Source organism: Dendrobates tinctorius, unplaced genomic scaffold, assembly GCF_039654945.1.
Source record: "Dendrobates tinctorius isolate UK_male_01 unplaced genomic scaffold, ASM3965494v1 ptg000001l, whole genome shotgun sequence".
Lineage (NCBI taxonomy): Eukaryota > Metazoa > Chordata > Amphibia > Anura > Dendrobatidae > Dendrobates > Dendrobates tinctorius.
The window spans coordinates 17,741,533-17,763,553 of NW_027361669.1; positions in this window are offsets into that span (position 1 = coordinate 17,741,533).

The window sequence follows — 22,021 nt, forward strand, 5'->3', positions numbered from 1 at the left end:
CAAAACTGGATTATGAATTTGCAACCAGGGAAACCCCAGAACAACGGCATCATGCAGACCATGCAACACCAAAAATCTGCAATTTTCTTGATGGTCTGGGGCGACCCGCATGACCACCTGGGTCCAAAACTGAGGTTTATTTTTAGCCAAAGGAGTAGCATCAATCCCCCTCAAAGGGATAGGCGTCTGCAGAGGTGTCATCGGAAATCCACAACGTTTAGCAAAATCAAAGTCCATTAGGTTTAGCGCTGCTCCCGAATCCAACCTGAATGGCTAATGACATAGAATCGCCCAGACCAGAGGGAACAGGAAATCCCACCATAGTATCTTTTACGGCATCTGACAAACCCTTCCGAAAGAGAGCAGCCAAGGCATTATCATTCCAGGTAGTAAGGACCGCCCACTTTCGGAACTTTTGACAGTATAACTCTGCAGAATCTCGACCCTGGTTTAATGCCAACAGGGTCTTTTCAGCCTGATCAATAGCATTAGGTTCGTCATACAACAACCCCAAAGCTTGAAAGAATGCGTTCACATTAGTCAGAATAGGATCATCTGGTTTCAAAGAAAACGCCCAATCCTGGGGATCGCCACGCAGCAAAGAGATGACAATTTAACCTGCTGCGCAGAGCTCCCTGACGAGTTAGGCTTCAAGGCAAAAAATAATTTACAATTATTTTTGAAACTCAAAAATTTAGATCGATCCCCAAAAAATACATCAGGTGTAGGGATCTTTGGTTCAACAGCATGCGAACGATCAAGGTAGGCGGAAATTCCCAGCACTTCCGCAGCGAGCTGCTCCACACGATCAGACAATTGCTTTATCTCCATTGAGAGAAAAAAAAATTCCCCCTACGGCCTCAGAGATATAGAGGAAAGAATATACACATTCTTTTTTTTAAAACACAATTCTTTCCTGCTATTGAGTACCCTAGGATCTGCGGTATGGCGGGTGATTCTGTTATGATTGAGTCACCGTAGGAGGCAAAAACAGAAATGCTAGCTAAGTCCAGAAAACCAGAGAGGTTGGCAGCTATCGGATTGCAGACCCCTGATCCTATCACAACAACTAATAGTAGCCGTGGGGGGTTCCTACGATGCCCTAGACCCTTCGATCACAGCCGGAGAATTACATAGGCCTAAAGAAAGAAAGGGGAAATCTAAACTGCCCCAGAGCAGATCCCAAAGCAATAGGCAGCCCCCAACATATAATGACGGTGAAGCAAGATGAAAACATTAACACAGACAGAAAGATAGACTGAGCAAAGACGGGGCCCAAACTACCTAGATAGGAAAGGGCAGGAAGGCTGCTGTCTGCAATCCGTGAAAAACCCTATGAAAATAAGAGCCAACAGACTGACAGTGAAAAAGGCCCTGAAGACGCTAGGCTTCAAAAAAGCTATGTCAGTACTCAGGAATATTCTGAAGACAGAGCAACCGGCAAAAGGAGATTCAGCTCATCCCAGCAGGGAATGGCAGAATCCAGAAAAGCAAGGAAACAAAAACAAAACATAAATGCAAACAGGCAAAGCAGAAAACTTAGCTTTAGGGAAGCAGGAATCAGACTGGTGTCCTAGAAGTCCACAGAGAAATCACCCACAGGGCAGAAGGGCGTCGGCAGCCTTATATCCAGTCAGTGACTCCACTCAGCCAGTCATCCTCATTAGGCTCAGGTGCCTGATAATCAGGCTCATTACCTTCCTTTACCAGAATAGGGAGTTCACAAGACCTCAGTGACGAAGGGGAAAATGAACTCACAACACCCCACCTACCCGGAGCCCGAGGTAGTGGACCTTGCTCTAGCCCATTTGGCACTTTCCCCACTTGACGATCAGACCTGCCTGGTGAATATGCTTGAGCACCTCCTGGAGATGCTGAAAGTGTTCCTCCCAGGTGGAACTGAAGACAGCAATATTGTCCAGGTACGCCACAGTGTACTTCTCCAGTCCCTGAAGCAGGTGGTTGACCATTTTTCATGCCGAAGTGCGTGACCGTGGACTTGTACAGTCCAAAGGGGTGATAAAGGCGGATCTCTCCTGCACCGAACGGCTCAGGGGAATCTGCCAGTATCCCCGACTCAAATCCATGATGGATATGTATTTTGGGTTTGCCAACCGTTCAAGCAGATCCTCGATGCGCGGCATTGGGTGTGCATCAGAGGTTGTGATGAGGTTGAGCCCCCTGTAGTCCACGCAGAATCGGGTGGTCCGATCCTTTTTAGGCACGAGAACTAAAGATGAGTCCCTCGTGCTCTTGGACCGTTGAATTACCCCCAGCTGTAACATCTCATTGATTTCTTGGCGCATAACCTTCTGCACCTCCTCAGAAATCCGATAAGCGGAGCATCTGTTTGAGGGTACCATTGAAGCGTTCACACAAGCCATTGGTCTGTGGGTGATACGCACTCGATACCAGTTTCCTCATCTGCATTTTCTCACAGAGAGCCTCCATTAGGCGAGACATGAATTGGGTCCCTTGATCGGTAAGCATCTCCCTGGGAAATCCTACCCTTGAAAAGATTATCACCAGTGCATCCACCACCACATCCGCCCTGGTTGAGGACAGAGCTACTACCTCTGCGTACTGGGTAGCGTACTCTACCATGGTGAGAATGCATCGCTTTCCAGAGCTGCTAGAGATGGCCAGCGGGCCTGCAATGTCCACCGCGATTCTCTGGAAAGGCTCCTCTCTCACTGGCAAATGGATCAGGGGAGCCTTAAGAGCAATCCCCGCCTTCCCCACTCTTTGTCAGGTGGCACAGGAGTGGCAGTATTCGGTCACATCTGTCCCCATCTTGGGCCAATAGTGTTATGCCGTTGCTCACCAGGAGGCGGGGCTTCGGCCCCGACGTCACTCCCTCCGGTACGGCCATCCCTCAGGGGTCCCCGTCGGGTGCGCACGCGCAACTCTCGTCCCCGGGTCTCCTCCTCCATGCCACGTTTGCGCTTGCGCACTCCTGTCAGTGCTGTATAGGGCTCGGTCCTCTCTATGGTATTGGAGGACCTGACCCGGAACCACAAGTGGTCATGTGCTTTCTGGCTAGGTCCTGACCCGGAACCAGTAGTAGTCATGTGCTATATCAGACGACCTCCCCCTAGGAGAGGTACCTGATTATTGTTGTGCTTCCTGGCTGGGTCAGCTGTGTCCCAGCCTGGCTGTGCGCTGTTCTCAGGTCCTCTGCTCTGTCTGCTATTCTGTGGTGCTCCTAGCACTTGCTCTGAACCCTTGTTGCTTCATGCTCAGTTGTGCCTCCTGGCACATCCTCTCGTATCCTGTCCCTTGTTTCTTGCTCCGCCGTGCCTCCTGGCATTCACTCTATTCCTGTGTTCTGTTACTTGCTACACGCCTTATGTGCCCACGTGTACCCGTCTAGCACTACCCTGTACTCAGCGCACTCCCGTGTACTCTCCTGTGTTCCCTAGTATCCTGCACCCTCCAGTCACACAGTCTCGTATCTCCTGTGAGCCGGCCGCCTGGTGCCAGCAGTCGTGGTATCGTATCCCCTGGGGCTTGCTCCTGACACTCCCTGTATAGGGGGTGGTCCTCACTAGGCTAGCTCGCCCTGGGAGGGTTGGTGCAGCGACCCAGAGGGTCCACTCCAGGAGTCGCTAACACTCTAACACTCTAACAGTATAATCAGGCCATGGACCCCGCTGGTACCGCGGCTTCCGTCCAAAAGGAGCTGACGTTCCTCCGGGAAAACCAGATTAGGATTATGGCATTTCTCAAGTCCATGGAGTCCGGTTTATCTGCCTCTCAGTCCTCTGAGCCTGGGAATGCTGCCCAGTTGGCTAGTCTCCAGCAGGAACTTGTGCAGCAACGCGACTCCCAGGCTCAGATTCTCAACTATATAGCGTCGGTAGATAATCGGCTCCTTTCCATACAATCTGCCCAGGCCATGCTTCCACACTCGCTTCCGCGCCTATGCAAGCCACCCCGGTATAGTGGTGATCCTGTGTTGTGTCACGGATTCTTGAACCAGTGTCGTTTGCATTTTGAGTTTTTGCCGCAGCATTATCCCACCGATCGTGCTAAAATAGCATTTATAGTTTCTCACTTAGAGGGTAAGGCGCTTGCGTGGGTGAATCCCCTTTGGGAGCGTGATGACCCGCTCGTCGCTCAGCTTTCCATCTTTTTGGACACTTTCCGTAAGGTGTTCGACGAGCCGGGTCGCCTTGCTTCCACCACCGAGTCCCTCTTTAATCTTCGTCAAGGTTCTCTATCGGTTGGACAATATGCAATATGTTTTCGCACTTTGTCCTCTGAGCTAGGTTGGAATAATGATGCCCTTGTAGGGGCCTTTTGGCGTGGTCTGTCCGGTCGGATCAAAGACGAACTGGCGGGCCGAGATACCCCTACCAATTTGGAGGATCTTATCTCTCTCGCGACACGCATTGATTTGCGCTTCCAGGAGCACACCCGCGAGTCAGCCAGAGAGAGAGGGTCCTCTCGCCTCTCTTCGTCCACTCGCAGTTTTTCTCAGGCGTTACCCGAGTTATTTTCGGCAGATCCGGTACCTGAGCCTATGCAGGTGGATCGCCTCCAGATAGCTCAACGACGTCGTGTGAAGAGGCAGGCACAAGGTCTCTGTTTCTATTGTGGGGATGCTTCCCATTTTCTACGTTCATGTCCCAAGAGACCAGAGAAGTGTCTCCGCCTGGGACTGTTAAGTGAGGTCTCCTCAAGTGTATGCGATTCCTCTCTACCCTTGACTGTGCCTGTTTCCCTGAATTTGGGTTTAGAGACTTTTACTGTGAAAGCTATTGTGGACTCTGGCGCAGTGGGTAACTTTATTAGTCTCGAGGCAGTTAAGAAGTTTCGTATTCCTGTCAGATCCCTGGAGTCTCCTAGGTCAGTAGTTCCGGTCGACGGTAAGCCCTTGCAGGACACCGTTAACCAGGTCACTGAGGAAGTTGAGTTGCAGATTGGCACATGTCATCGGGAGCGGATCTCCTTCCACGTATTGCTGACTTCGCCTCATACCCTTCTTCTTGGCCTTCCTTGGTTACGTATTCATGGGCCGACCCTGGACTGGCAATCTGGTGATATACTCCGTTGGGGACCGTCCTGTCAAAAGAGTTGCCTGCTGTTCATTCATCCGAAGAACCCTGCTTGCTTGTCTTCGACGGTTATAGGTCCACCGTCCACCATCCCGTCTGTGACTTGTGACATTGTCGAGAAGGAGGCTGAGAGTCAGTCTCCACATCCGTCAAGCATCCCGTCTGTGACTTGTGACATTGTCGAGAAGGAGGCTGAGAGTCAGTCTCCACATCCGTCAAGCATCCCGTCTGTGACTTGTGACATTGTCGTGAAGGAGGCTGAGAGTCAGTCTCCACATCCGTCAAGCAACCCGTCTGTGACTTGTGACATTGTCAAGAAGGAGGCTGAGAGTCAGTCTCCACATCCTTCAAGCAACCGGTCTGTGACTTGTGACATTATCAACAGGGGGGCTGAGAGTCAGTCTCCACCTCCGTCAAATGACCGTCCCAAGGTAATTACCGTGGCATCCGTCAAGTTGAGGCCCCAGCGTCCAGGGGAGACCTTTGTGTCTAAAGGTAACCGTAAAGGTGTGTTATCCTGGGGACATTCTTCTCCGGCTGCCGGCCATGTTGGTGCCAAGAGGACACTCTCCCATTTATCCCACGATTACTGGTGGCCATCTATTGCTCAGGACGTCAAAGACTTTGTGGCTGCTTGCCCATCGTGTGCCAAGAAGAGACTTCCCAAGCAACCATCCTCCGACAGCTCACCTCCTAAGGATGAATTGACTTCCAATGACTGCACCACCACTTCGGCCTCCAAGCATGTCTGTGTGCCTCTGCCGGTTCGACCTGTCTCGGGGATACCTGCCTCCGACTCTCTGTCTGTGGAGTTCTCCAGGGTATGGCAGGAGACCGAATTTTCTCGTATTGAGACTCTGGATCTCATTGGTCCTCATGCAGTTAGGAAGTGTCTGGATCCCGCTCCTAGTGTCAAGGTGCTATTTTCCAGTTCTAGAGAGAGGGAGCTTAAAGGAGGGGGTACTGTTATGCCGCGCTCACCAGGAGGCGGGGCTTCGGCCCCGACGTCACTCCCTCCGGTACGGCCGTCCCTCAGGGGTCCCCGTCGGGTGCGCACGCGCAACTCTCGTCCCCGGGTCTCCTCCTCCATGCCACGTTTGTGCTTGCGCGCTCCTGTCAGTGCTGTATAGGGCTCGGTCCTCTCTATGGTATTGGAGGACCTGACCCGGAACCACTAGTGGTCATGTGCTTTCTGGCTAGGTCCTGACCTGGAACCAGTAGTAGTCATGTGCTATATCAGATGACCTCCCCCTAGGGGAGGTGCCTGATTATTGTTGTGCTTCCTGGCTGGGTCAGCTGTGTCCCAGCCTGGCTGTGCGCTGTTCTCAGGTCCTCTGCTCTGTCTGCTATTCTGTGGTGCTCCTAGCACTTGCTCTGAACCCTTGTTGCTTCATGCTCAGTTGTGCCTCCTTGCACATCCTCTCGTATCCTGTCCCTTGTTTCTTGCTCCGCCGTGCCTCCTGGCATTCACTCTATTCCTGTGTTCTGTTACTTGCTACACGCCTTATGTGCCCACGTGTACCCGTCTAGCACTACCCTGTACTCACCGCACTCCTGTGTACTCTCCTGTGTTCCCTAGTATCCTGCACCCTCCAGTCACACAGTCTCGTATCTCCTGTGAGCCGGCCGCCTGGTGCCAGCAGTCGTGGTATCGTATCCCCTGGGGCTTGCTCATGACACTCCCTGTATAGGGGGTGGTCCTCACTAGGCTAGCTCGCCCTGGGAGGGTTGGTGCCGCGACCCAGAGGGTCCACTCCAGGAGTCGCTAACACTCTAACACTCTAACAAATAGAAGTGTTGAGATAGCTGGGCTTTAGTTTTGCTGATCCCCAAGTGTCCAGCGAGTGGAATCTCATGGGCAATCCGTAACATCTCAGCCCTAAATTGATAGGGGACTACCAGCTGTCTTTCCCTCAAACATTCCTTTTGGGATTCTCCAGGTACTGTCTCCCATTACAACCTTCCTCGTTCCCAGAACACCCTCTCCTTTTCAGTCATGGAGGTGGGCATCTTGGCGAGGTCTCTCAATTTCTCCAGGCTCTCATCTGAGTGCAGAGTGGCCAGGAACTCCAGGCTGGAGGCAGCCAGAAGTGTCATCAAGGTCCCTTCCTCACTGGGACCCTCTGGAACCTGCTCTGAGTTCATCTCTAGGTCAGTCTCTCCTGTAGCGTAGCAGGGTCCAGAAGGCAGAGCGCTACCTGCGTTCCAGGCACTCTGACTGCGGATGACAGCGGCTATGTATGCTGTCTCCCCGGGGATTTCTACAGACCCATCAGCCAGCGCTGCTATTTGTGCTACCTTCCCATCCACCCCCACCATTTTAGGAGCAGTGCTACTTATGGGCCAGATACCTTTCTCGGTGGCACTGGTCAGTGGCATGGCATCACCTTCCTCATGGCTTCCATGCACCTCCCATTTCCTGTAGCACCGACGCTTGCCCCTGCTAGGGGTTCCTCAGCCGTCTCACTCTGCAGAGCGACGGGGCTGAGCAGTCCTGTACCTGTGGACACAACAACCTTTGCAGGTTATCAGGTTCAGCTGGCACATTTACATCATCATCAGTATCATTCCTAGGGAAAGAATGCTTATTAATATCAGTTGGCACATTTACACCATCATCAGCATCATTCCTAGGGAAAGAATGGTTAGTAGTAGCATCATTAGTCATCAAAGCACTGGCAGGTAACACATTCAGTTTCCCATCATCATCAGGGTTAATGTTACCCTTATCAGATTGGGGAGGGGTGTCAGGGACGTAGTATGCAACCATCCTCTCCAAATCACTCCGCTCCCAGCACCCCAATCAAGAAAAACCCGGGACACTGGCAAGGGACAGCAGGTTCCCCCAATCCCGGTGACAGTTAGGGTTTTCCCCTCAATCATCTCTTCACGGGTCGCCAGTCCAGGTCGGATGAGGGTTCGTTCAGCCCCAGTGTCCTTGAGGCCTGTAGCAAGTCAGTCCCCCACCCAGACGTTGTCATCAATCCTCCCAACCACACCACCCACCAAAAGAACCGAGGCGTTGAGCCCGGAGGCCTTGGCTGGGGGGGGGTTCTTCTGCCTCTCTAGACAGGTAGCAGTGAGATGACCAGTCCGACCGCAGGAAAAACACCTGCGAGGGTCTGATGTAGACTTGGCACTGGCAAATGGGACAGGGCCTCCGGAGGGATGGCTGGCAGGGGCGCTGTGGTTGGTTGCAGGCTTACCCCCTCTTCAGCTGGCGGTGACTGGCTTCCGAGTCTCCGGTTTCCTGTTGGCATCATAGTTGTTGGTGATCTGCGCTGCTTTGTTCGCATCTGTCGGTTCTCGGTCCAGGATGAACTGTCGGACCTCATCTGGGCACAGATGTAAGAACTGGTCTTTGATCATCAGGTCTTTCAGCAGTTCAAAGGTGTTCACTGACAGTCCATGGATCCACTGGTCAAAGTGGGTCCTGAGTCCTTGCACCACATCACTATAACTGTCGTGTGGGCCACGTTGGAGGTTCCAGAACTTCTTTCGGTATACCTCGGGGTCAGCTGGTATTTGGCGATCAGAGTCTGCTTGATGGCATCATAGTTGTCATCTTCTTCTGACGGGAGAGAAGCCAACGCCTCCAGAGCTTTGCCTTTTAGCTCTGTGGTCAAGTACCTGGCCCATTGTTCCGTAGGCAGCCGGTACTATCTGCAGGCTTTCTCAAAAGCCGGCTGAAAAGTGTCCAAGTCCCCATCCTTTTCCATCATGGGAAAATGCTCTGGCCGGGGTTTAGGACTCTGGGCGCTGTGGGGATCACTGCTCTGGGCTGTGGAGGGCACTCCCCCTCGCCGGAGCACCTCCAGTTCATGGTCTCGCTCAGCTTGGCGCTCAGCTCTCTCTTGAGCTTGCTGGATCAGCTGGAGACATCCAACATAGTCTTCAGCAGGGAGTTGCTGTAGGGCCATTTGCAGATAGTGGCCCACGACTTCCTGGCTGCCGGTCAGGCCGGCCTGCACCAGCGGGACCTCTGCGGCTACACCATCAGCACTGGTGCTTACTTCTGTGCCCTGGCTCTCCTCCCATTGCACCAGAGCCGCGACCAACTGGACTTTGGTCTTGTCAGTGTCGTCAGTCTGGTTTGCACTGCACAGGGCCCTGAGGGCGTCCTTGTTGAGCTACTTATAATGAGATTCTCCCAGCGTAGCCATAGTTGCCAAATAAAAGATAGGATAGAAAAACAGAGAGAAGGAAGAGGGTAATCGCAAGTACACACAATTGTTTCAGAACTAATAAACACTGAGTTTCTGTCTCCAAAACCTGTGATGCATGATCCCCGCGGGAACCGCGCAGGTTTTTAGTGAGAGGAATGATTGCTCAAACCAGATCACTAATGCTCTATGATCTCACCGCTCTGCCACCAATATGTCACGATCCCGCCTGGTACCACCAATATGTCACGGACCGAGGAATGTGACCTTTGGCAGCACACGGCTATCACAGGCACAGGGGGGCTTATCTTAGTTATCCCTCCACTGGCACCATGTGATAAAAAACAGCAAGCTAGTCTTGCCCTAACAATTTACCACAGGGGGTTTATTTTAGTTATCCCACCACTACCACAATATGTTACAAGCTGTCGGGATTTATGTATATCCCACTTTCCAGTTCCACTTTGGAACTTGCAGCTCTCCGGCACCCCCCTTACCCTCAGGTCAGTCAGGGAACTACACCTGGGATAATTGGTCATCGGACGGGCCGCTCAGTGTGAACTGGCTGTTAAGCGCGCTGCAGCGAGGGAATTATAAATGCTCTGGCCGCCACCACACAAAAGCTTATAAAACCCCTTCCATCACTGCCAGCTTCACCCACCCAACCGGGACCACATTTTGCTGCCACCAGCTAACGAATCTTTTAATCAATAATTTAATTAAGAGGGTCCGTGACAAATTCCAAATTAGTAGCGTAATTACTTCAGGCACATGAATTCATCACAGAGCAAAGAGGCAGAACTAATACATTTTATACTTTATTCCCAAAAGATGGGCAGTGTTTACAGACGATAAAAAGGCTTTACGAAATGAGACACTAATAGTATGTACAATGCAACTAAAAATTAAAAGGGGTTTGAAAAGCAGAAATTAATACTTACATGTAGCTTAGATCATTTCAGGCAGAACCATGCAGGGAGGCGGAGCCAGACATCATAATTCATGGATGAGCGGGCTAAGTTGCAGACTTATAAGTCTGGGCTTGTTACATCACCAAAGTGGCTGGCTGGTGACGGTCCTCCCCTCTCTCTCTCCGTTTCTCTGGTTCTGTTGATGCTAGCAAGAACCACTGTAGGGAAGCCGAATTGGAGCATGTCCCGATATGTCAGTTTCATATTTCTGTCACGGACGGGGTCCGAGATACGGTCTCTTTAATATTTCCCACACTTATATATGACCACATGTGCTCAGACAAAGAAAAGTCTTTCTACTAGCTAATTAACATTCCTTGCAGTGAGGAGTTTAGGGCGGAGACAGGAAAGAGCTGGTGTTGTGTTACAGATAGCTTGTCTGAAGCTGAGGGCACAAGCTGCAATGTGGACAAGCTAAGAAAAAGAAGGGGGGTCAGCCCCCCACACTGACATAGCATAGTTCAGTGTGTAAATAGAAGATCCTGCAATGTGATAATCCGGGGAATCTTTGTCATTTTTTTTTCATTACCATTACAATGGGCATTCCAAGTCAAGGAGATCGGCTCCTTTAAATTGGGCATAGTTTTAAATCAGGCCTTCCTCCATGTCTCATCATCCACCCCCACTAGATCAACAGGGTTAACGTGCTCCGTGCTGCTACAGCCAGTGTCGAATGCTGAACTGTTATGCCGCTCTCACGGCGTACCTCCGCAGCTGGTGCACACCGCCCGACTTCTTCACTTCCGATCTCACGTCTGGAGCTGAGGTCCCGTAGGGTGCGTGCTATCGACTCTGTGTCTGCGCGCCTGGTACCAGGTCCCATCACGAGTGCTTGCACACAACTCGTAGCTCGGACTGCGCCCTCACTGACTCTGACGTCTCTATGGTCCTGGAGGACCTGACCCAGAAGTCCCGGCGCGCATTCCCTATATCAGGCCGCCTCTTCCTGTAGGCAGCGCCTGATCACCGCTTTTGCTTCCTTGCTAGGCCTTCTTGGTGCCTGTATGGTGGCTCTCTGTATTCAGGCCCACTACCTTGTACTCTGGAGTGCTTCCCCGCACGTGCTCTGCTCTGTGTTGTACCCAGACGTGTTTCCCAGCACGCACTCCGCTCTGTCTTGTACTTCCCAGTACATATCCTGCACCATCCTGTACCCTGCATGCCCCCGTGTACACGCTGTACGCACTTCCATTCCCAGCATGCCCCGAGTACACACTTTACATATTCCTGTACCCTGCATGCCCCCATCTTCACCCTGCTAAACACCGTCTCTCGTGCCTCCTTCGAGCCGGCCACCTGGTTACAGCAGTCATGGTACTTTATTCCCCTGGGCCTGCCCCTGACGCTCCCTGTATAAGCGGTGGTTGTTATGGAACTGCAATACAGGACTAGGGTAGGAGGGGGGAAAACTGACCCTGCACTATGACTAGGCTGATGCCCTACAATGGAGTGGGCGACCCATTCCTAGCGAATAGACCCACCGACGATCCTAGGTTAATCTCAAGCGAAGACCTATAGATAGGGGGAAGGGGGTCCCTGAAAGATCTAAGGACTTGGTACGAAAATGGGTCACCTCCTAATAGAAAACACAGAGAAGGCAGCAGAAGCAAACTGAAAACAGAAACTAAGACTAGCAGAACCATAGGTCCGAGCACTGCACAAATTCAACACACAGAAGTCAAAGCAAAGCTCCAAGCCAGAACTCAAGTGGATTAACACTGTTGTCCAGCAAGGACTGGGAGACAGGTGCAGGTTAATAAAGGGTGATATAATCACCTGACCGAAGACAAACCCAGCACCAGAGGAAAAAGACCAGCAGCTCGGTTCAGGAGAACTCTGTTTCTCTAGTTCTGTTGATGCCAGGATTTAGCAAGAACCACTGCAGGGAAGCCGGATCTGAGCACGTCCCGATATGTCAGTTTCATATTTCTGTCACGGACGGGGTCCGAGATACGGTTTCCGCTCTTTACACTCCACTGAAACTGCCCTCACTAAAGTCTCTAATGATCTGCTAACAGCTAAATCAAATGGTCATTACTCCATGCTAATTCTCTTGGATCTCTCTGCAGCATTCGACACTGTGGATCATCAGCTCCTCCTCACTATGCTCCATTCCATTGGCCTCAAGGACACCGTTCTCTCCTGGTTCTCCTCCTATCTCTCCGACCGCTCCTTTACTGTTTCTTTTGCCGGTTCCTCCTCCTCTCACCTTCCCCTTACTGTTGGGGTTCCTCAAGGATCGGTTCTAGGCCCCCTCCTCTTCTCCTTGTACACTGCCCCTATTGGTCAAACAATCAGTAGATTTGGTTTCCAGTACCATCTCTATGCTGATGACACCCAATTATACGCTTCTTCTCCTGACATCACGACAGCCTTTCTAGAAAACACCGGCAATTGTCTAAACGCTGTGTCTAATATCATGTCCTCACTATATCTGAAACTGAACCTGTCAAAGACTGAACTCCTTGTGTTTCCTCCCGCTACTAATGTACCTACACCCGACATTGCCATTTCCGTGTGTGGTTCCACTATTACTCCCCAGCAACATGCCCGCTGTCTTGGGGTCATACTTGATTCCGAGCTTTCCTTTGCCCCCCACATTCGATCACTGGCTCGCTCTTGTCATCTGCACCTCAAAAACATTTCTAGAATTCGACCTTTTCTTACTTTTGACTCTGCAAAAACTCTTACTGTTTCTCTTATTCATTCTCGTCTCGACTATTGTAACTCTCTTCTAATCGGTCTCCCTCTTACCAAACTCTCCCCTCTCCAATCTGTCTTGAATGCTGCAGCCAGGATCATATTCCTCACCAATCGTTACACCGATGCCTCTACCTTGTGCCAGTCATTACACTGGCTACCCATCCACTCCAGAATTCAGTATAAACTTATTACCCTCACCCACAAAGCCCTCAATGGCTCAGCACCACCCTACATCTCCTCCCTTGTTTCAGTATACCACCCTACCCGCGCCCTCCGTTCTGCTGATGACCTGAAGTTAGTATCCTCAATAGTCAGAACCTCCCACTCCCGTCTCCAAGACTTTACACGTGCCGCGCCAATTCTTTGGAATGCACTTCCCAGGTCAATACGATTAGTCCCCAATCCCCACAATTTTAAGCGTGTCCTGAAAACGCATTTATTCAGACTGGCCTATCGCCTCAACACATTAACCTAACCTATCCCTGTGTGGCAGAGCCAAAAGTTTTACCATAACCAGGTTCCCAGCATCATGTTCCCACATGCTTTATGCATCCATTAGCCCTCTGTGTCTGTACTGTTACACACTTAACATTATGGCTGGTCCATACAATCAGGGCAACTGTTACCACCCACCTTTCGTGTCTACCTCTTTCCTCATAGACTGTAAGCTTGCGAGCAGGGCCCTCACTCCTCTTGGTATTTGTTATAATCTACTGTATGTGATTATTGTTATGCTGTAATGTCTATTGTCTGTACAAATCCCCTCTGAAATGTAAAGTGCTGCGGAATATGTCGGCGCTATAAAAATAAAATTTATTATTATTATTATATTATTATACGGTCTCTTTAATATTTCCCACACTTATATATGACCACATGTGCTCAGACAAAGAAAAGTCTTTCTACTAGCTAATTAACATTCCTTGCAGTGAGGAGGGTAGTGCGGAGACAGGAAAGAGCTGGTGTTGTGTTACAGATAGCTTGTGTGAAGCTGAGGGCACAAGCTGCAATGTGGACAAGCTAAGAAAAAGAAGGGGGGTCAGCCCCCCACACTGACATAGCATAGTTCAGTGTGTAAATAGAAGATCCTGCAATGTGATAATCCCGGGGGAATCTTTGTCATTTTTTTTCATTACCATTACATTGGGCATTCCAAGTCTAGGAGATCGGCTCCTTTAAATTGGGCATAGTTTTAAATCAGGCCTTCCTCCACGTTTCATCATCCACCCCCACTAGATCAACAGGGTTAACGTGCTCCGTGCTGCTACAGCCAGTGTCGAATGCTGAACTGTTATGCCGCTCTCACGGCGTACCTCCGCAGCTGGTGCACACCGCCCGACTTCTTCACTTCCGATCTCACGTCTGGCGCTGAGGTCCCGTAGGGTGCGTGCTATTGACTCTGTGTCTGCGCGCCCGGTACCAGGTCCCATCAGGAGGGCTTGCACACAACTCGCAGCTCTGACTGCACCCTCACTGACTTTGACGTCTCTATGGTCCTGGAGGACCTGACCCGGAAGTCCCGGCGCGCATTCCCTATATCAGGCCGCCTCTTCCTGTAGGCAGCGCCTGATCACCGCTTTTGCTTCCTTGCTAGGCCTTCTTGGTGCCTGTATGGTGGCTCTCTGTATTCAGGTCCACTACCTTGTACTCTGGAGTGCTTCCCAGCACGTGCTCTGCTCTATGTTGTACCCAGACGTGTTTCCCAGCACGCACTCCGCTCTGTCTTGTACTTCCCAGTACATATCCTGCACCATCCTGTACCCTGCATGCCCCCGTGTACACGCTGTACGCACTTCCATTCCCAGCATGCCCCGAGTACACACTTTATATATTCCTGTACCCTGCATGCCCCCATCTTCACCCTGCTAAACACTGTCTCTCGTGCCTCCTTCGAGCCGGCCATCTGGTTACAGCAGTCATGGTACTTTATTCCCCTGGGCCTGCCCCTGACGCTCCCTGTATAAGCGGTGGTTGTTATGGAACTGCAATACAGGACTAGGGTAGGAGGGGGGAAAACTGACCCTGCACTATGACTAGGCTGATGCCCTACGATGGAGTGGGCGACCCATTCCTAGCGAATAGACCCACCGACGATCCTAGGTTAATCTCAAGCGAAGACCTATAGATAGGGGGAAGGGGGTCCCTGAAAGATCTAAGGACTGGGTACGAAAACGGGTCACCTCCTAATAGAAAACACAGAGAAGGCAGCAGAAGCAAACTGAAAACAGAAACTAAGACTAGCAGAACCATAGGTCTGAGCACTGCACAAATTCAACACACAGAAGTCAAAGCAAAGCTCCAAGCCAGAACTCAAGTGGATTAACACTGTTGTCCAGCAAGGACTGGGAGACAGGTGCAGGTTAATAAAGGGTGATACAATCACCTGACCCAAGACAAACCCAGCACCAGAGGAAAAAGACCAGCAGCCAGAACACTACAAGAAAATGGTGGATAGTCAAACTAAACAGATTCTAACAGTACCTCCCCTTTAACAAGGATCCCCCGGATCCTCTAGATTGGGCCTTATTCAGAAATCTCCTCTGAAAAGCCGGCTGAGACATCCACAGCTTTCACCCAGGAATTGTCCTCGGGACCGAAACCCTTCCCGGACATGAGATACTGTAACCCTCCTCTGTGCCACCTGGAATCAAGAATGTGTGAAATCTAAAACTCGCAGTCCTCATCAATTGGAGGAGCAGACAGCATAGCCACCTTATCTGGCGTGTTAACTTTCTTCAGCAAAGATAAATGAAAAACTGAATTAATTTTCAATTAATGTCCAATCTCACCGCTGCCGAGTTGACAATCTGAAACACTTTGAAGGGTCCTACAAACTTAGGCCCTAACTCTTTAGAAGGGATCTTTAAACGCAGATTCCTAGAGGACAACCAAACCATGTCCCCAACAACAAACCTCACCTCCCTTCTCTTGCCAAAATATTTCTTAGACCTCCTATTAGCCTGATTCAGATTATGGCGCACACTGGTCCAAACACTTTCCAAATTTCCAGAAAAACTCTCCTCCTCAGGCACCGCCGCCCCAATCCTAGAAAAAGGACCGAAAGATGGATGCTTCCCAGTACAAAAAAAAAGGAGAACACTCAGCCGAAGAAGATGTATGATTATTGAGGGCAAACTCAGCTAATGGTAGATATTCCGACCACATCTCCTGATTGTCTGCTACAAAACATCTCAAAAAACTGCTCAAAGTCCTGGTTCTTCCTCTTTGTCTGTCCGTTGGACTCGAGATGATAACCCAACAAAAATGACAAATGAACCTTAAGTCTGACACAAAAGGCACACCAAAAACGAGCCACAAACTGTTGGTCCCCTATCGGAGACAATGTCCGTGGGAACACCATGGATTGTGACAATCTCTTTCACAAATGCCCTGGCAAGTGTCTTAGCACAGGGTAATTTATTAAACGGGACCAGATGACATATCTTACTAAACCGGTCAACTACAACCCAGATGACAGAAAAACCCTCAGAGACTGGCAGGTCAGTGATAAAATCCATTGCAGGATGCATCCATGGAGAACTAGGAACCTCTAATGGGCACAGCAACCCTGCCGCTGGAACATGGGATGCCTTAGACCTAGCGCACATGGTACACTGACGCACCCACTTGATGATTTCTCTTAGCCACCCTGACCACCAGAAACTCCGACTGATCGACTTTCTAGTTTCAGCAATCCCTGGATGACCCGCCAAACGAGACTCATGACATTCCGTAAACAAAGCTCGCCTCAGGGCTTTACGCACAAAGAATTTCCCATACGGAGTGTTAGATAGTGCCGCATTCTGGGCTTTAAGAATGCTATTTTCCAACTCAGAACCTAATGCTGCCACCACCAACCCTCTCTGCAGAATAGATTCCTCCTTTTCAGTATTAACCGCTGGGGAGAAACTTCAAAACAAAGCATCAGCTTTAACATTCTTTGTCCTAGGGATATATGTCACAGAAAAATGGAACTGGGCAAACAACAATGCCCACCTAGCTTGACGGGCATTCAAACGTTTAGCAGCATCCAGATAGATCAGATTGTTATGATCAGTAAAGACTTGTATAGGATGCAGATAGCAAGCTTAACCCCTTTACCCCCAAGGGTGGTTTGCACGTTCATGACTGGGCCAATTTTCACAATTCTGACCACTGTCCCTTTATGAGGTCATAACTCTGGAATTCTTCCAAGGATCCCTGTGATTCTGACAATGTTTTCTCGTGACATATTGTACTTCATAATAGTGGTAAAATTTCATTCATACAGCTTATTTGTGAAAAAAATGGAAATTTTGAGAAAATTTTGAAATTTCGCAATTTTCCAACTTTGAATTTTTATACCCTTAAATCACCAGAGATATGGCACACAAAAAACTTAATAAATAACATTTCCCACATGTTTACTTTACATCAGCACAATTTTGGAACCAAAATTTTTTTTGTTAGGAAGTTATTAGGGTTAAAAGTTGACCAGCGGTTTCTCATTTTTACAACACCATTTTATTTTTAGGGATCACATCACATTTGAAGTCACTTTGAGGGGTCTATATGATAGCAAATACCCAAAAGTGACACCATTCTAAAAACTGCACCCCTCAAGGTGCTCAAAACCACATTCAAGAAGTTTATTAACCCTTCAGGTGCTTCACAGGAATTTTTTGAATGTTTAAAAAAAATGAACATTTAACTTTTTTCACCAAAAAATTAATTCAGGTCCATTTTTTTTATTTTACCAAGGGTAACAGGAGAATTTGGACTGCAAAAGTTATTGTTCAATTTGTCCTGAGTACGCTGATACCTGATATGTGGGGGGGAACCACTGTTTCGGCGCATGGCAGAGCTCAGAAGGGAAGGAACGCCGTTTGACTTTTTCAATGCAAAATTGGCTGGAATTCAGATGGGAAGCCATGTCGCGTTTGGAAAGCCCCTGATGTGCAAAATCAATGGAAACCCCCCAAAAATGACAACATTTTGGAAACTAGACCCCCCAAGGAACTTATTTAGATGTGTGGTGAGCACTTTGAACCCCCCTTCACAGAAGTTTGTAACGCCCGGGCGTGAAAATAAAGAAATCATATTTTTTCCACAAACATGATCATTTAGTCCCCAATTTTTTTTAAGAGGAAAAATTGGACCCCAAAAGTTGTTGTCCAATTTGTCATGAGTACACTGATATCCAAAGTGTGGGAGAAAACTACTGTATGGGCACACGTAGGGGCTGGAAGGGAAGTAGTTACATTTTGAAATGCAGACTTTGATGGAATGGTCTGCGGGTGTCATGTCGCATTTGGAGAGCCTATGATGTGCCTAAACTATTGAAACCCCCCACAAGTGACCCCATTTTGAAAACTAGACCCCCAAGTAACTTTTCTAGATGTGTGGTGAGCACTTTGAACCCCCAAGTGCTTCACAGAAGTTTATAACGTAGAGACATAAAAATAAAAAAATCATATTTTTTTCTACAAAAAATGATATCTTTGCCTCCAATTTTTTTATTTTTTCAAGGGTAACAGGAGAAAATGGACCCAAAAAGTTGTTGTGCAATTTGTCCTGAGTAGGCTGATACCTGATATGTGGGCGTAAACCACTGTTTGGGTGCATGGCAGAGCTTGGAAGAGAAGGAGCACTGTTTGACTTTTTCAACGAGGAATTGGCTGGAATTGAGATCAGACGCCATGTTGCGTTTGGAGATCACCTGATGTGGTTAAACAGTGGAAACCCCCCAATTCTAACTCCAACCCTAACCCCAACACACCCCCAACCCTAATTTCAGCTCTAACCCTAGCCCTAGCCCTAACCTTAGCCCTAACCCTAGCTCTAACCCTAGCCCTAACTCTAACCCTAGCCCTAACCCTAATGGGAAAATGGAATTAAATACCTTTTTTTAATTTTATTATTTTTCCAGAACTAAACGGGCGATAAAGGGGGGTTTGATTTACTATTTATAGCGGGTTGTTATATTTAGCAGCTGTCATACACTAAAAGACGCTTTTTATTGTAAAAAATAGTTTTTGCATCACCACATTTTGAGAGCTATAATTTTTCCATATTTTGGCCCAGAGAGTCATGTGAGGTCTTATTTTTTGCAGGATGACTTGATGTTTTTATTGGTACCATTTTCGGGCACGTGACATTTTTTGATCGCTTTGTATTCCGATTTTTGTGACGCCTAATGAACAAAAATCAGCATTTCATGAATTTCTTTTGGGGGGTGCGTTTACACCGTTCCGCGTGTGGTAAAATCGATAAAGCAATTTTATTCTTCGGGTTAGTATGATTACAGCGATATCTCATTTGTCTTTTTTTATGTTTTGGCGCTTTTATGCAATAAAAACAATTTTATATAAAAAATAATTATTTTTGCATCGCTTTATTCTGCGAGCTATAACTTTTTTATTTTTTCGCTGATGATGCTGTATGGTGGCTCTTTTTTTGCGGGACAAGATGATGTTTTCAGCGGTACCATGGTTATTTATATGCGTCTTTTTGATCTTGCGTTATTGCACTTTTTGTTCGACAGTATGATGATAAAGCATTGTTTTTTGCTTTGTTTTTTATTTTTATTTTTTAAGGGGTTTACTAAAGGGGTTGACTAGTGGGACAGTTTTATAAAGCGGGTCATTACAGATGCGGCGATACCAAAATATGTGTACTTTTATTGTTTTGTTTTATTTTATTTCCAAAAAATGAATTTATTAGGGAATATTTTTTTTTTTTTATCTATTTAGCGATTTTTATAAATTATTTTTACACTTTTATTTTTTTTACTTTATTACATTGTCCCGGGGGGGACATCACTGTCATGTGTCAGATCGTTGATCTGACAGTTTGGACAGCACTCTTTCAGATCAGTGATCTGACAGGCGCTGCAGAGGCATTCTCAGTGCCTGTTCTCTGCAGGCACTGAGGAAGCCGCCTCCCTGCAGGCCCCCGAAGGCCCCCCGTGCCCATATTGGATCCGGGGGCCTGCAGGGAGGTGGCTTCCTCAGTGCCTGAAGCACATCGCGCTGCTCCGGGGGTCTCAGGGAAGCATGGAGGGAGCTTCCCTAATCCCCCCGGTACACTGTGATCATGTTTGATCGCAGTGTGCCAGGGGTTCATGTGCCGGGGACGGTCCGTGACCACCCCTGACACATAGGGCTTGGTGTCAGCTGTGATAATCAACAGACACCTGGCCACGATCAGCGACGCACCCCCCTGGGAGCGCCGCTGATCGCTTAGACGTAATATCCTGTCACCGGTCATAGGGGTACGGGTACCGTGGAAGTGATAGTACGTCTAATGTCAGAAAGGGGTTAATAGCCAGCAATTCTCGGTTCCCAACATCGTAGTTGAGCTCCGCCTCCCAAAATTTCTTAGAAAAGAACACACAGGGATGTACCCCATCCTCTCCCTCCTGTGACAGAACAGCCTCCACTCCTACTGATGAGGCATCCACCTCTGCCAGAAAGGGCATAGTCTCATCTGTCTGGATCAAAACAGGAGCAGAGCTAAACTCCTTGAGATGCTCAAAGGCCTTAACAGCCTCAGGGGACCTTTGGACAGTATTGGAACCCTTCTTAGTCAGATCAGTAAGGGGTTTTGCGATAACAGAAAAATTATTTATGAATTTTCTATAATAATTAGCAAACCCCAAGAATCTCTGAATCGTCTTCAAGCATTCAGGTCTAGGCCACTCCAATACCGCCTGAACCGTCACCGGGTCCATCTAAAACCCATCACTGGAAACAAAGTGAAGAGTCTTGAGGAGATCATTTGCATATTCCCAGTGCCTTCTGGGATAAGTGAAGAGTCTCTGCGAGCTCAACGATCACTGGGTTTTGGCCGTTGCAGCTGAAAAGAGGAAATCGGAAAAAAATTTTGGCTCATCTTTCATCGTTTTTAAGAAATCTCAAGATGGAAGAGGCCAGGAGCCATTTGGTGAGCTGCATTTCTTGCTACATGTTCACAGATTTACCAGTGGAAAAGCCAAACTTCACATGCCACAAATGCAAGCTTGTGTCCCTGTTGGAGGAAAAGTTGCAAAATCTCGAAGAGAGGTTAGCTACGTTGAAGATCATTAAGGAAGGTGAAGAGTTCTTGGACAGAGCAGAATTATCTCTTCATGTTACAGAAAGAGAAGAAATTCGAAGTGCACCTGAAGAAACAGAGGAATGGAGACATGTGACCCAGAGAAGCAGGAGGATCAGGAGGCAGTCAGCGCCCATACTGCTCAGGAACCAGTACCAGGCTCTCACGCAGGAAAACGATGAAGAAATACATCAGGATAAGACTTTGCCCACAAACAGCAACCTTGTACGCCTTCAGAGTCCTCCTGGATGGAGAAAGAAAAATGTTGTGAAGAAGAAACGGAGAGTGGTGGTCATGGGGGATTCCCTGTTGAGAGGAACAGAGGCCGCTATCTGCAGACCGGATATAACTTCAAGAGAAATGTGCTGTCTTCCAGGTGCAAAAATTAAAGATGTGTCTGACAGGATAGCAGGACTCTTCAGACCTACAGATGACTACCCATTCCTGCTACTACATGTGGGGACAAATGACACCGCAAGAAACGACCTGGAAACCATCTGCAGAGACTTTGAAGACTTGGGCAAGAAAGTGAAAGAACTGGGAGCGCAGGTGGTCTTCTCTTCCATCCTCCCAGTGGATGGCCATGGAACAAGGAGGTGGAATAAGATTCTGCAGGTGAACAACTGGCTACGTCGATGGTGCCGTCAGCAACAATTTGGATTTCTGGATCACGGAGTGAACTACTTATACGATGGACTACTTGCTAGAGATGGGGTGCACCTTACGAAGACTGGAAAGCATGTATTTGGAAGTCGCCTTGCTACACTTGTAAGGAGAGCTTTAAACTAGAACAACATGGGAAGGGAAGCAAAAGACCAGAAAAAGCCATACACCTGACAAATACTATTGAGAACTCTGCTATTAGAAGTGGAAAGGAAGAACAAAGACGAAAGAATCTAATTAATAAAAATATTGGAGAAAGAGAAACCAATCACAAACTAAAATGTTTCTATACTAATGCACAAATCATGGGCAACAAACAAGGAGAATTGGAACTACTAACACAGGAAAAGAAATATGATGTCATTGGAATCACTGAAACTTGGTGGGA